A 14386-nucleotide genomic window follows, 5' to 3' on the forward strand; every position below is an offset into this window, starting at 1 on the left:
TACCTCCTTTTCCTGAAATCAATGATCAGCTCCTTAGCTTTGCTGACGTTGAGCAGTAGGTTGCAAGATTATCATTTTCCTCCCAATATGAAATCTCATCGTTGTGAGAAATCTGGCCGATGTATGAGCTTGTACAAAAACACCATATCTAATGAAAATGTGACAGGGCATTTTCTTTGCTGAAAATCTGTAATTAAACGTAATGCTTGTTGGCTGGTTCAGATTGTTCATCATTGGAAACATTTCTGCTAACATACAACAAACCAAACCATCCATCAATCCATCTTCATCCGCTTATCTGGTCGTGGGGGCAGCAGCTCCAGCAGGGGACGCCAAATTTTTTGGGGGATCCCAAGGCGTTCCCAGGCCAGTGTGGAGATATAATCTCTCCACCCAGTGGAAAACCAAACTAAGCCTAAACCTAAACCAAACCAATAAGTGATTTATTGATGTTCAGTTCTGTGCATCAAGCTGAGCCAAAGTGTCTGGTATAATGTACAACACAGGCAGGCATACTTCCAGACTTGGTGTCTCACGTTTAGAGGCACTCAACAGGCAGTTTCAAACTATACAGGTGTTTTTCCTTTCCAGAGGAGACCATGGTATATTTAGTAGGTATTATTAAAGTGCAACCAAATTTTAATGCTTACTTACTTTAAATGACTATAGAGGCTTTAGTAGGAAATTAATATTTCTGAAAATGGGAAGTACATTTTTCCTTTTCATATTACAACTTTTAAAAAGGGTGGAACTTAATTGTTTGACAAGAATGACAAAGAAAATTTGATTGCTCTTCTCTCCCTAATATGTGAAATATATGTTAACACCAACAATTGCGCAATATTTCAATTTAATATTATATTATGTTTATTTTTGAGCTTTAGAGCTCTTCTTGGCTGGCTGAAGTGGTGAGCACAGCTCCACAGTCTTACAACTATCATCACAGTTTAAACAGCCAGCGCACCTCCCAGGATTTCTTTATTTCTACTGCAGAGAAGAAGGAATAACTCCAGGTATATTATTCTTCCTATCAGGCTCTGCTCATATGTAGAGTTGGAATGCAGCTGGGTATTTGCTGACACAGTCCATTTCAGTGTTTTGGTCATGAAGTATAAAAAGCAGAGAACGGTGCAACCACAGTCTGATTATCAGCTTTGACTGTGTTGCTTATCAAAAGTGACTTGCATACTTCTACAACCTTTTCAATGAACATATTTTAATACACTAATACTGATGTGGGAGATGACGCATCAGTGGATGTAGTAAGCGAAGAAATCAATAGAGGGAGCCATGCGAGCACTAAATGAAGTTTGAACTGGTTACAAACCAGGGCTGGCTGCTGACATACTGTCGTTTCAGTCTGTGGCATCTCTTCCTTTTTGTGTTTTTCTTCTGTTACAGTAGTTGCAGCAATGTAACATAATGAAATTTTACATGTAAGCAATTTTCACAGCAATTCATCTTCTAATAAAATATTTGAAATTACAAGCTGTTACATGGATGTTATAAGTATTAGGTCACCACAGTGTGTGTATGTATTGTCCTTAAAGCATAAAGGACTTCCTCCATGCACTACAGTGTCCCCTAAAACACATACAAGACTGTGCTCCATGAGCATGTTTTTCTTATTGATGACACACACACATACATATATATGTATGTATATATATATATATATATTAATAATAACGTTTTTAATTTTAAATTAAACTTAAAAAGGAAAGTTTTCAATTAAATTTTTTATTTCATGAAAATATCCACAAAAAACAACTGTTGTAGTTACACTGCTACTACATTTTTCCGGTTGCGCACCCCTTAGAGGCAGCTCACGCACCCATGATATTTATTCATTTAGTTGACACCTTTATCCAAATCAACTTATAATTATATAATACATGTCAGAGGTCACACACCTCTCTCACATCAGAGGCATAGTCTTATCCATTGCGCCACTGCTACATTTGGGAACCACTGAACTAGAGGACAAATGAGAAGGCACTTTAGCATGATATACTTAACTATAAGCATGAAATTCAATAATGGCAAAAACAGTGCACTCACTAGACATTGATATGATCAATAATAATGTTATAGTAATGGACTTGTACTAATCAGAGGCATTTAACTTTTTACTAAATATCCGATTTCCAGGATGACTGAAAAGTCTCATAATATTTAGAATAATAGAAATATGTAAATGTACTATTTGAACACTGTTAGTGTCCATTCATTCAGAGTGGCTACATAAACATCTTAGCTAGTAAACTGGCCTAGAAGTAAGTGCAGCGCAAGAAGTAGCTGTTCCTCAGCGCACAATACAACCTCCCTGTCCTCAGGCTGTACTTAAACATGTAGGGTCCACTGTAGATGTAAGCAAAAGCTGCAGAACAGAGACTCAATGTTAGTTCCTGTGCTAGTTAAAGGAAAAGTTCAGAATTTTGGGTAATACACTCATACTTGCCAGATTAAATGAGAAGATCAATACACCCTCATATCTGTCTGTTTAATATGAAGTTGGAGCCAGTTTAGCTTAGCATTAACTACTACGGAGTAAAAAAATATTTCTAGTCATTTCATCCCCAAAATATGTGAAAATACGGCCCAGGCTTAAAAATACCAAAATTACCCTTTAAAGGTTCAGTTTGTAAGTTTTAGTGGCATCTAGTGGTGAGGGTTGCGAATTTTAACCAACGTTCCACTCATCGCTCATCCCTCCCTTTGCTAGTGCACAGAAGCTACGGTGGCCGACACACTCTTGTGCAAATAATACAGCACATGTGGTCCTCTATCTGTTCAAATTTCACATCTATTCTTACCAGACAACAACTACTACTACTACTTCTTTCTGCAAATAGGTATTACTTTTCTCTATTATTTTATTCTTATATAACTTGCATTTGCTTATTCCACATTTATATATTTCTACATTTATTCATGTCAATTGTATGTTTGTCTACGTGTAGCACCTTATCACTAAAACAAATTCCTTGTATGTGTAAAACGCTAATTGACAATAAAGCTCCTTCTGATTCTGTGTCTTCTACTACACTGTAAAAATTATCTAGATGGTTCAACTTAAAAACTTAAGTTCAATTGCTGCTTTAAAAAATGTGAGTAAACTCAACTTTAAGAAAAGCTTTGTTTTAACTCATAAATTTAAGTTCATAAAGTGGATATAACTACAGTGTTCTAGTTGTCCCAATGTTAGTTAAATGAACAAGTTTGAGTTATTTTAACTCATAGTTTCAAGTTAAAGCAACTTAACCAAATTAATACAACTTTCCATTTCAAGTTAAGTTAAGTCCAAATTTGTTTCAGTTTACATCTATAAAGGGCCTTGAAGACAGACCACAACAACAGCACCACTCTGCTATTATCTTCAATGATTTGTGACGGGGCAGGTTAGCTTGCTGGTGCACCTGTGCACGCCGCAGTCAAAGTTCAAAATAGCAGCAGATGTCACCTCCTTTCTGAAAGGGCCTTAAGGCCGTTGTCTGGAACCCTTTCCACCGGTGGCACTAGTCTTGTTTACCACAGAAGTGTCTATATTTTGGTTGGAATTTGAATATATGACTGCAGTGTATAATTAGCAGGGGTGAGCAAGAACACCAAATCTTCTGTATCTGTACTCAGAATTGGCGGGGCTTAATCTATAAGTGTACTATTAACTGGAAGTTATTTAAGCCTGAAATTTCTATCAGAACTTGCTATATTTATTAGAAAACCATTTACAGAACAGCCTCAGAATTGAGCTTCAGAGAATAGTAATTGATTTTTTTAAATTCAAGACACATTTTACTCTGATGATACTCATAGAAAGTATCTGTACCAGATACTCGTTTTAACCGAGTACTTGATAAACCCTAATAATTAGTTGATTATGTATATATTTTTCTCAAACTCAAAAGACGCAGCACCTAGGCAATCCTCATACTCTCGCCTTTTTTTTCAACTGATAACTTACATACGTAAGTAAAAGTGTCAAATAGTCAACACAATGAATTAATGCAAGTTTAACGTTCTAAAACTCATACAGTTGAGTTCAAAATACTAAACTTGTCAGAGCTATTTCAGTTAAAAAGAAGAAGTAAGTTGACATGATTAAATGGGTCTATGATTCTTTTCAGTGTACTTCTTCTTCTTTGTAAGTATTGAACATAGTGACGAAACATGCTCTATAGCAGAGGTCACTAATAGGCGGACCGCGGTCCCAGCCGCCGTCCTCTCTGGGCCGCCGACCTACAGCCCATTTATTATTGAGACTTACTACCTCGTGACGGAGCGTTTCTATTTTAACCCGCGCAGCTTTTCTAGCATTTACTGTACTGGTTTAGAGGACCAGGAAACTCACAGACCAATCGCATGTGCTCCAATCGTCTCATGTGACGCTGCTCAGCCAATCAAGTCTGTGCATACCGATGCTTGCGAGTCGAGTCCGCGAGATTCACCAGAGACGTTTTGGAAACACACACGAATTGAGGAGACGAAAGATAAAAGAGATTTCACATGACTTTTAATCAAGAATGTACAGATTTTTACATGTACATTCCTCCCACGGGCAGTTCAAAACCAGAATATCTCATAGATCTCCAATATGCTAGCTGGAGCTCACGTTTCTCACTGAACAACAGAAAGTAGGAAAGTGGTAGCTCTGTAAGAGGAAATGAAAGAGAAGAGGAGGCATAACAGCTGTTCATTTGTTATGATGTGTTGAGTGTTTATTATAAAATTGGTTAAGATGCACTTCATCACTTCAAGCTACACTTTTTATTAAATTTTTTCTAAAAATTAGGCACTTTAATTTAGTTTACTTAAATTTAGAATTTATTATTTGAATAGTTATTATTTATTATCCCTCCAGTTTGATGTGAAATCTGACTGAAATATTATTTGATTTGACAGTCCGTTGTTGACTAAAAACATGTGTTGATACAACTATAGGTTTTAGTACTGAATGATAACGCAAGTTCGTCGTTTTGATGTTCCGGACCTTTGCTTCAGGAAATTTTCTCTAACTAGACCTCTAGAAATCTAATTGAATACCCCTGCTCATAGAGCAGTTTGGTCGTTTTGGCTACTGTAAAAACATGGTGGCTCAACATGGCGACCTCCTTGTAAGGGGACCCACGATGTATGTAGCTAGAAATGACTCGTCTAAGGTAATAAAAACATAACAGTTCATTGTATAAGGTCTTCATACACCACTGGAAACATAGTTATGGATATTATGTTGCATTTCTGTCAATAGTTCCCCCTAAATGTTACACACTGGACTTCTAAGGCAGGTCAGCAGGAAAAAGTTAGCCTAACTCTGCCAAATGGTAAGAAAATCTGTCTACTAACACTTTTAAATCTCAGTAATTATCAAACTATCTGCACTTATCCAAGAAACCAGCTGAGGCTCCAAGAAGTTATTGCACCCAGCCAAGAAAGAGTCCAGTGCTCGTTTTTACACTGCACTGATTAAACATGTGAAACGTAACGTGATAATTAGTGATCTTTACAGTTTCGCCAAATTTGTTAACTTTGGATAGAGTCAGGATAACTGCTAGCTGTTTCCAATCTGTTTTATGCTAAGCCAAGGGTCTCCTACTGCAGCTTCATGTTAAATGGTCATAAGAGTAGTATTGATCTCTATTGATGTAACTCTCAGCATTCATCCATTTGTTAGAAAACTGAATATCTCATGTTAGTAGACTTGACTTGACTCACCTCTGTCCTGGAAAGCTGCAGTCACCTTACTGGTCAGGCCAGGGAAGGTCTGATCCAACTGCTTGGGGAATCCCTGGTCCATAGTCCTTTTGACCTCATCATAACTGAAGAAACACAGACAGTAATTAGATACATTCAAGAAGGGGAAAGGTAAAGAACAGCTCATTCTGAGTCTTGCCAGATGCTTCATCATAGAGCACTGCATCGATTTTCTTCACAGTTGCGGGCAGACCAAAACTGCTAAGACTTTTAGGATAGCCAGATACAGGATCAGAGCCACTGAAAGCCCACACTCTCTGATCTGTATAGATATAAAGGAAATACTTTTTAATATGTGCATGTAAAGGTAAATAATGTAGTCTTGAAAATAGTGTCAGATTAGGAGCTTCAGGTAGATACAAGTACAGTACCTTTAAAGAATAAGACACTGTCTGATTGTCGGCTTTCATAAGCAGCGTCGATGTTGATGGGGGCGTTGGGCCAGAAGTTTGTTATGAGACTTTGCTGTGGTGTCACACTCTTGGAGTAGCTACGCCAGAAGAAGCTGAAAACACACAAAAACAATTAGTTCATAAGCGAGGCATGTTTGTTGAGAACATACTTCATGTGGAGTGGCCAAACTCATGGGCAGCCACCATGAAGGGGACGTAGCCTACAGCAGAAACAGGTACAGGTAGAATTGTTCTGGATGAAGACCAATTTTTCATGTCAAAATACACACAATGGAGTTTTGTCTTTAAAATGTTCTCACATGGCAGTGTAGGAAGAAGGACACAGAGTCAAAGTACCAAAACCACAGTTAAGAAAAACTCCAGTACAAATAGAAGTCCTGTATTACGTAAATATACTGAATTAATAATAAAAGCACTACATCAGCAGAAAAACGTCACCTGTGATGGATATTATTATTTATAACATTATTAGATTTAGCATAAATGTGTAAACAGCATTTTATTCTTGTCTCTGTTTGAGGGGGAGCTAGTTTTTACTGCTTTTAACTACTAGATTCAACTACTACTAATTACAGTTATATAGTTTAGTCCAATGGTTTCCAACCATCTGATCTGATGCTTTATCATATTAAGCTGATTCACAAAGATGTATTCATCTCTTGGACTCTTCTCTGATCTTTTTTCTGAAATATAGTTATAGTATATATAATTTAAACGAAATTAATTTAAATGAAACCACATCAAACGTTTAGGGGGGAAATGTTTCTTTGGTGAAACTTTCAACAACTCACACACTTCTGAAACATGACAAGAAGCCCTAGCATTTTTGAATAATTGTAAGCCTATCATATTTTTAATATAAAATCTAAATCTGAGAAGTTACTCTTAACAACAAGAGTTGTTGTACAACTATAGTTACAACTACAAACAAATTTAGCAGCGGAAAACTACTACATCAAGAACACTCCAGTAAATGTCCAAAGTTACTTTCCACCACTGTCCCACGCAGAGCATAAATAACAAACTCACCATTGAGCGGAAAGTGAACCTCTCATCTTCATCAAAATGAGCATCTCCTCCAATTCCAGGCCCTGGGCCGAAGGCATGGGCAAGAGTGCGTCCAGGACCATCAAAGGGGTAATAATCACCATGCTCTGTTAGCAAGAACAAATTCACGTCAAGCTTTGCAAACAAAATAGATCTAGAGAACTCAGAACTGGGTTTTAGTAAGACAGCATCTTACTGCTACAGATGATCAGCTTTCCAATGTGATTCAAGACACAGAAAACATATGTAGTTAAAGCTAAGATACTTTATGGGACATCACAGTTTATAACTGGGAAAGACAAGAAAAGTTATTTTGTACTCACGTAGGCGGCCAAAGGAGATCATGATGTCAGCAGTGCCACTGTAGATTCTTGTGAATCTCAGAGGAGTGACTTTGGCCCAAACCTGCAGTGCCTTCTCTATGGAGTCATCGACCTCTGACACTGGCATGTCAGGTGTGTAGTTCTCTATCCTGTAGGACAGAAAAATAGTCAAGAACATTATTTGATAGACTTCCTACAATTACTGTTTCACCCACTTTCTCTCTTCAGATCATTCACCTGTAGGTGAGGCTGTTCTTAGTCCACTTGAGGTTTTCTCCAAAAGTGGAGCAACTGGCATCGATGCCGTCTGGAACGCCACAGCGGGGCTTCTTCATCATCTCTAAGGTATCAGCATCCAGCGTCCAGACGCTTTTATCCAAAGCGACTTACATTTGAGGAACAACATACAAGCATCAACAGAGCATCAACTACAGATCTACAACTGACAATAAAGACTAGTAAGAGCTCACAGTACATATCACATCAATGGGGTAGATACCTAGGGAAGGAAGTAAGAGTTAACAAAAAGTGCAATCAAAACAAAAAATGCAATCAATACAAGATCATTGTAGGGAAGAAGAAGAGCACAGGACGTGTATGTTAGAGGTTAGGAGTTAGAGGTGTTATAAGAGGAAGTGTTCTCGGAAGAGATGAGTTTTCAAGAGCTTCTTGAAGTTAGAGAGGGACGCCCCTGCTCTGATGGCGTGTGGTAGCTTGTTCCACCATTGTGGTGTCACAGATGAGAATAGCTGGGACTGGGATTGCTTTGTGTGAAGGGATGGCAGAGCCAGGCGGCGTTCATTGGAGGAGCGTAGCGGCCGAGAAGGAACGTAAGTTTGTAATATGGAGTTTAGGTAGATGGGTGCAGACCCAGTAGTCACTCTGTATTCAAGCATTAGTGACTTGAATTTGATTCTGGAGGCCATGGGGAGCCAGTGGAGGTCACTGAGTAATCGAGTGAGTCCTTTTGGGCTGATCAAAAAACAGACGCGCTGCTGCGTTCTGAACCATTTGTAAGGGTTTCACCGCACAAGGTGGGAGACCTGCTAGGAGGGCATTGCAATAGTCGATGCGAGAGATAACCATGGCCTGTACCAGATTAAGGTTGAATCGGTGTGTACATACGCAAAAACAGTGTCGGACACCGTAGTTTTCACTGGACCCCTGCCAAATCTGACCAGTGATGACACGTATAGCCGCATGTCGTCATTCCGCCGCTGGTTGTCGAGGTGGTGTCCAGCAAACGATGTGGGCTTTGTAGATCATTGGCAGACTTTCTGGGGAAAACCTGGTCTGATTTGGAGAGACGGTATCCATCCCACTTGGGATGGAGCAGCTCTCATTTCTAGAAATCTGGCCAAGTTATTTTAGTGGACTAATCCATGACAACCCAGAGTTGAGACCAGGAGGCAGAGTCGCAGTCTAATAGACTTCTCTGCCCTTCTATTTCGGCATACATTTCTTGGGTGACATATAATGTCCGGTGCTCACTTTTAAGGCACAATATAACATTATAATTATGACAGTTTCAGTTAAAGGAGACCTATTAAACTGCTTTTCCAGACCTATATTGTAGTTCTGTGAATCCTGTGGCAGCTTTGCATGATTATACTGACTCTTCATGTAGGGCTTCATTTCAGCCAACATATTAACATTGTAGAAAAGTCATAAAATGTGGAAAAGTATAAAAGTCTCCTTTAAGAGCAATGAAACCTCATGAACCTAATAACCACAAACTGATATTTTAATGCAGGCTAATGAAAAATATGCAAAACACATACATAAGAACGTGGAATAAACCACATTGGTTTCTGATTGGCATGACCACTAAAATAAAGCACCAGGCTTAACTAAGCCTGACTGTTAGCCTGGTCTGGAGCAGGCTAGCTGCACAGAATAAATCGCCATGGTAACTTGTGCGCTACCGCTTTCTTGAAACCAAATCATGGCTTAATTCAGCCAGGATAACTGGAAAATCCCAGCCTAATCCGCTATCTTGGTTTTGTAAAACAGCATCTCTGCTCTTTTATGAAAAGCGCTATGCGATAACTGTTGTTGTGATTTGGCGGTCTGTTCCTTGTAATCTGAGGAGCCCCTCCTTGTGGTTCCACTAATACAGAGCTAGTGAAATTTGAGAGACACACTTACTGACTAATATTAACTGCAAATACCCTTCGGGTTTTTGGACTGGCTATAACGTTCCTCTCCCTTTCCTGGGAAACTGCAACATCTGTCTTTCCCATAAAGGTTCACTTTAGGCCAGAACAGAACATTAGTCACGTTGTTCTCTTGCTGAATGTTTTCCCTGGCCCTAAACAATGGACATTTACAATTATGAACATTTTAAACTGTATTAGACTATAGGTGGCCTTACTCTAAAGGGCAGGCTTCCAGAAACACACACCATACCAGTATAGGGGTCAATTTTCGGTAGACATACCCACTAGAATATGTGCTACTCTGTCACATGTTTACTGTAGCTGCACCTACCTCTCATATATCCACTGACAGTTCAGTTCAGCACAGCCCTCAATGGGAAATATTTCTGTAGGCTGATTAATGGAGGGATTACCATGACATTTTGTACAGATCTCCATGATACACAGACAATTAAGTCCATTGACCAAATGGTCACTTATCCAGTGAAATATTTCAATATCTACAGGATTGATTGGCACAAGATTTTGAATAGAAGTTTATGGTTCCCAGATGACCTTGCATAATGAGTTGCAGATCCCCTGACTTTTCCTCTAGCTCCACAGACATGAGGTTCATGTATAAGGTTCAGAGTGGAATGTCTTTCATCAACTATTGATTGGATTGCCATTAAATTTGGTATGGACCTTCATGTACAGCTCTGCATGAATTGCTATGATTGGGCAGCTGTGGCTCCGGGGGTGGAGGGTCATCCACTTATCAGAAGGTCCGTTGTTTGATCCTCCATTCTTCATGTTGAAGCGTCCTTGGGCAAGACACTGAACGCAGTTGGCACCTTGTGTATGAATGTGTGTGAAAGTGATTTAATGTAAAGCGCTTCAAGTGGTTGGAAAGACTAGAAAGGTGTTATACAGACATAACATTTCCGATACCCTAACATTTAATCTGGCGCCATTATTAGCTCAGATTTTTTTAATTTGGTAAATGTAATGGCAGAAAATTATTTTTTCCCATATAAATATATTAGATAAGAGCTGTGAGATTGTTTTAGTGTTTTCCTTATTTGCTGTTTATCTCCTCTCCTTGAATGTTCATTCAAGGTTGGGAGAGGATCTCTGTTCCCCAAAACATAGAAACCTGTGTGTAAATGATGTTGTAGTACTTCTCTGTCATTCTCTTTTTATTAATAAATTCTTAACAGACAACGGTTGGTTGTTGCTCAATTACTTAATCCCTTTCCAGTAATGTACAATTTCCTCGACAGTAAATACTTCTAATGCATTATACAAATCGGCCTCAACCTGTCACGTTCTGCCTGTCGACAAGGTTTAAGTTTAGCTCTCTGTGGGTATATTTTGATCAGTTCAGTATCTGTCTTTTAGTATGTTGGGTTTTGGTTTCTGTCCTGTGTCCAGTAACCTAGTTTATGTCTGTGTTTTGTGTTGCCCTGTTTGCCAGTTGGTTCCATCTCTGTTCCCTACTTCATTCTGTTAGTCAGTTGTTTCCATGTTTCCTGTTTTGACGTTCGGTTCCTGGTACTGTATTCTCTGTTTAGCTTGGTGTATTCCCTTGTTCAGTAACTGGTTCTATTTAGCTCACTTTGTATCTGTCTGTCATGTATTATAGATTGAGCCCTGTGTCATAGCTCCTAGTTCTGTGTCTCAGTTTATGTCTTGGTGTTTACTTCTGGTCTGTGTTCTTGTGTTATTTTGCCCATGTCTAATCGGAGTTCTGTTTTATCTTTGCTTCAGTCTGTGTTCCTTGTTGTAAGTATATTCGTTAGCTGCCTGCTTGTGTCTGTCCCCCCAGTATTCCTCAGCTTGCTTGTCCACTAAATACTTTGAGTTCAGTTAATGTATGGTCTTGTGTTTTGCACCTGTGAGTGTCAATTCAATTCAATTCAAATTAGCATTATTGGCATGAATGTGTAACAACAATATTGCCAAAGCATCATACGTACAACAATCAACCCCATACATTTCATTAAACAAGTAATTAAAGCGTAAAGTAATCAAAGTGTATGTGTGTTTGTGTTAAAAAAATAAAAAAAATATTAAAAATAAAAATAAAATAAATAAATAAAACGGTAAGCATGTTTTAAATAAAAATATATAAAAAAAATAAAATTAAAATAAATAAATGAAACTGTAAAGTGTGTGTGTGTGTATATTAATAGACATAAAATTTAAAAAATAATTAATTGATTAAAAAATTATAAATTTAAAAAAAAGAAATAAGTATCAAATGTAAAAACAAAACAATTACTAAAATATCAAATGATCAAAATAATAATAATTTCACACTGTACAATTATTTATCAGTCTGAGGTTCCACTGGTTGTCCTCACTTCATGGCATGAGGAGACATATTTTGCAGCAATTATTTCACATTTGGGCATTTCTCCCAGTAAATAGGGGAGTTTCTGTGTGTCTGATATGAATTCGAATTCGGGGTATATTTGGGAAATGTTTTTTTGTCTTAGTGTTTTATATTTAGGGCATGAGGTTAGAAAGTGCAGTTCTGTCTCTACCTGTCCTCGTAGAGTCTCTCCTCTTGTGGTAGCCAGCTCTGTCTGTGGCGACACTTTTCTATGGCCAGGCTGTGTTCACTCAGTCTGGATGTTGTCAACATTTTTCTTAGTTTGGGACATTTTATTGTACTCAGGTAATTTGCCAGTGTGAGTTCTCTTTTTAGGGTCAGATAACATTGTAATTTACTTTGTGTTTTGGTCGTTTCTTTCCAGTATTCATATATTTTTCTTTCTGCTTGCAGAAAGCTTGAGTGTCTCTCTGCCTCGTTAGGCATGTTAGTCTTGTTGAGAAAATGCACAAGCAGTATAATTTAAATTTATACAATGTTTTGTCACAGTGATGTATAAATCTGGGTTGACATGTAACTGTTAAAATAAATTTATGTAACATAAGTTCCACAGTTAACTTAAACAAATGTGACATAAGATAAAATGGTTAAAATAACAATGCCTGACATCACAAAAATGCATCAGAAGTGCATATATCCAGTATATACGTGTGTGTGAAACAATATTATAAATTATTTATTTAACCCTGGTGCCTTCATTGTCATTCAGATTCAATTCAATTCAATTTTATTTATATAGCGCCAAATCACAACAACAGTTATCTCACAGCGCTTTTCATAAAAGAGCAGGTCTAGACCGTACTCTGTGATGTTATTTACAGAAGCCCAACAGTTCCCACCAAGAGCAAGCACTAGGCGACAGAGGCAAGGAAAAACTTCCTTTTAAGAGGCAGAAACCTCGAGCAGAACCATGGCTCAGGGTGGGCGGTCATCTGCCTCGACCGGTTGGGGTTGGTGTGAGAGAGAGAGAGAGAGAGAGAGAGAGAGAGAGAGAGAGAGAGAGAGAGAAACAGAGAGGAAAAGAGAGGGATGTAAGGAGAGAGAGAGAGAGAGAGAGGAGGGAGGCAGCCTACACAATATACACACAGAGGTACAGACAGTGAAGGTGATGTTGCTATAGACTACATGAAAAATGGTACAGATATTTATAGTAGTGTTAATGGTAACAGTCGTAATGTTAATGACTACAATAACAATAATAACAATAAGACTAGCAACAATAGTCGTTGCAGCAGAGGGTGTCGAGCAGGAACACAGGGGCAGCAGGTGACCCGCAACCACAGATCCAGACTCCACAGCTCCAGAGCCAGAAACACCTGCAGGAAGTGATAGGAGGAGAGAGGAGAGGGACGAGAAAGCACAAGACTACCGGAAAGGGGAGAAGTTGTGTTAGTAACATGCAATAATGGGATGAGGTTGCATACAGAGGGAGAGAAAGTAGAGGAGAGAGGAGCTCAGTGCATCATAGGAAATCCCCTGGCAGTCTAGGCCTATAGCAGCATAACTAGGGATGGTTCAGGACTACTTGAGCCAGCCCTAACTATAAGCTTTATCAAAGAGGAAAGTCTTAAGCCTACTCTTAAATGTGGAGATGGTGTCTGCCTCCTGAACCCAAACTGGAACCTAGTTCCACAGGAGAGGAGCTTGATAGCTGAACGCTCTGGCTCCCATTCTACTTTTGGAGACTCTAGGAACCACAAGTAACCCTGCATTCTGGGAGCGCAGTGCTCTGGTGGGGTAGTAAGGTGCTATGAGCTCTTTAAGATAAGATTGTCTGTATAAAAACAACCTAGGTATTAAACATTGCATCTCAAGAAGTAGTTGTTTCCCCTGCACAGGCTGTACTCAAACATGTTTGTTCCACTGTAGATGTATGTAAAACCTGGATTTGCATCTGGGGTGAATGGAGTATTTTCATTTTCATATTTATTTTTTTTTACACAAAACACACCCTGTGTCCAACCATAGGTAGGTAGGACAAGCGACTTGATTTTGTGATTTCTCCTTTTTTTTTAAAGACAAAGAAATGAGAAGAGAAGAATAAGTGCTGACATGAACTGATTTAATGTATTCTTGTCCGATGGCCTGGCGGTGGCTTTACATTTTTCAGAGAGAGACATGATATTTGAATGAATATTTACATAAATACAAATTTCTATCAGTAAATCAATAAAGCATACTCAAAATAATCACATAAATCAGCATTATTGATGGCTTTACTCCCCCCCCCCCTCTCAGCTTCATGGTTTGCTCCTGCAGCTCTTAAGCAGGTGCTTGGGCCTACAACACTCCTTTGCCTCCGCCCCCTGCTGAAGA

At 38.7% G+C, this 14386-nt stretch overlaps 1 pseudogene; it reads right to left on the minus strand.

The window, feature by feature from the left end:
• Positions 1-1944: 1944 nt before the first annotated feature.
• LOC119896166 lies at positions 1945-7890 on the minus strand (annotated as a pseudogene).
• Positions 7891-14386: the final 6496 nt, after the last annotated feature.

Source organism: Micropterus salmoides, unplaced genomic scaffold (genome assembly GCF_014851395.1).
Source record: "Micropterus salmoides isolate LMB-PRFRI ecotype aquatic unplaced genomic scaffold, ASM1485139v1 Ms_hic_scaffold_9, whole genome shotgun sequence".
NCBI classification, from domain to species: Eukaryota; Metazoa; Chordata; class Actinopteri; order Centrarchiformes; family Centrarchidae; genus Micropterus; species Micropterus salmoides.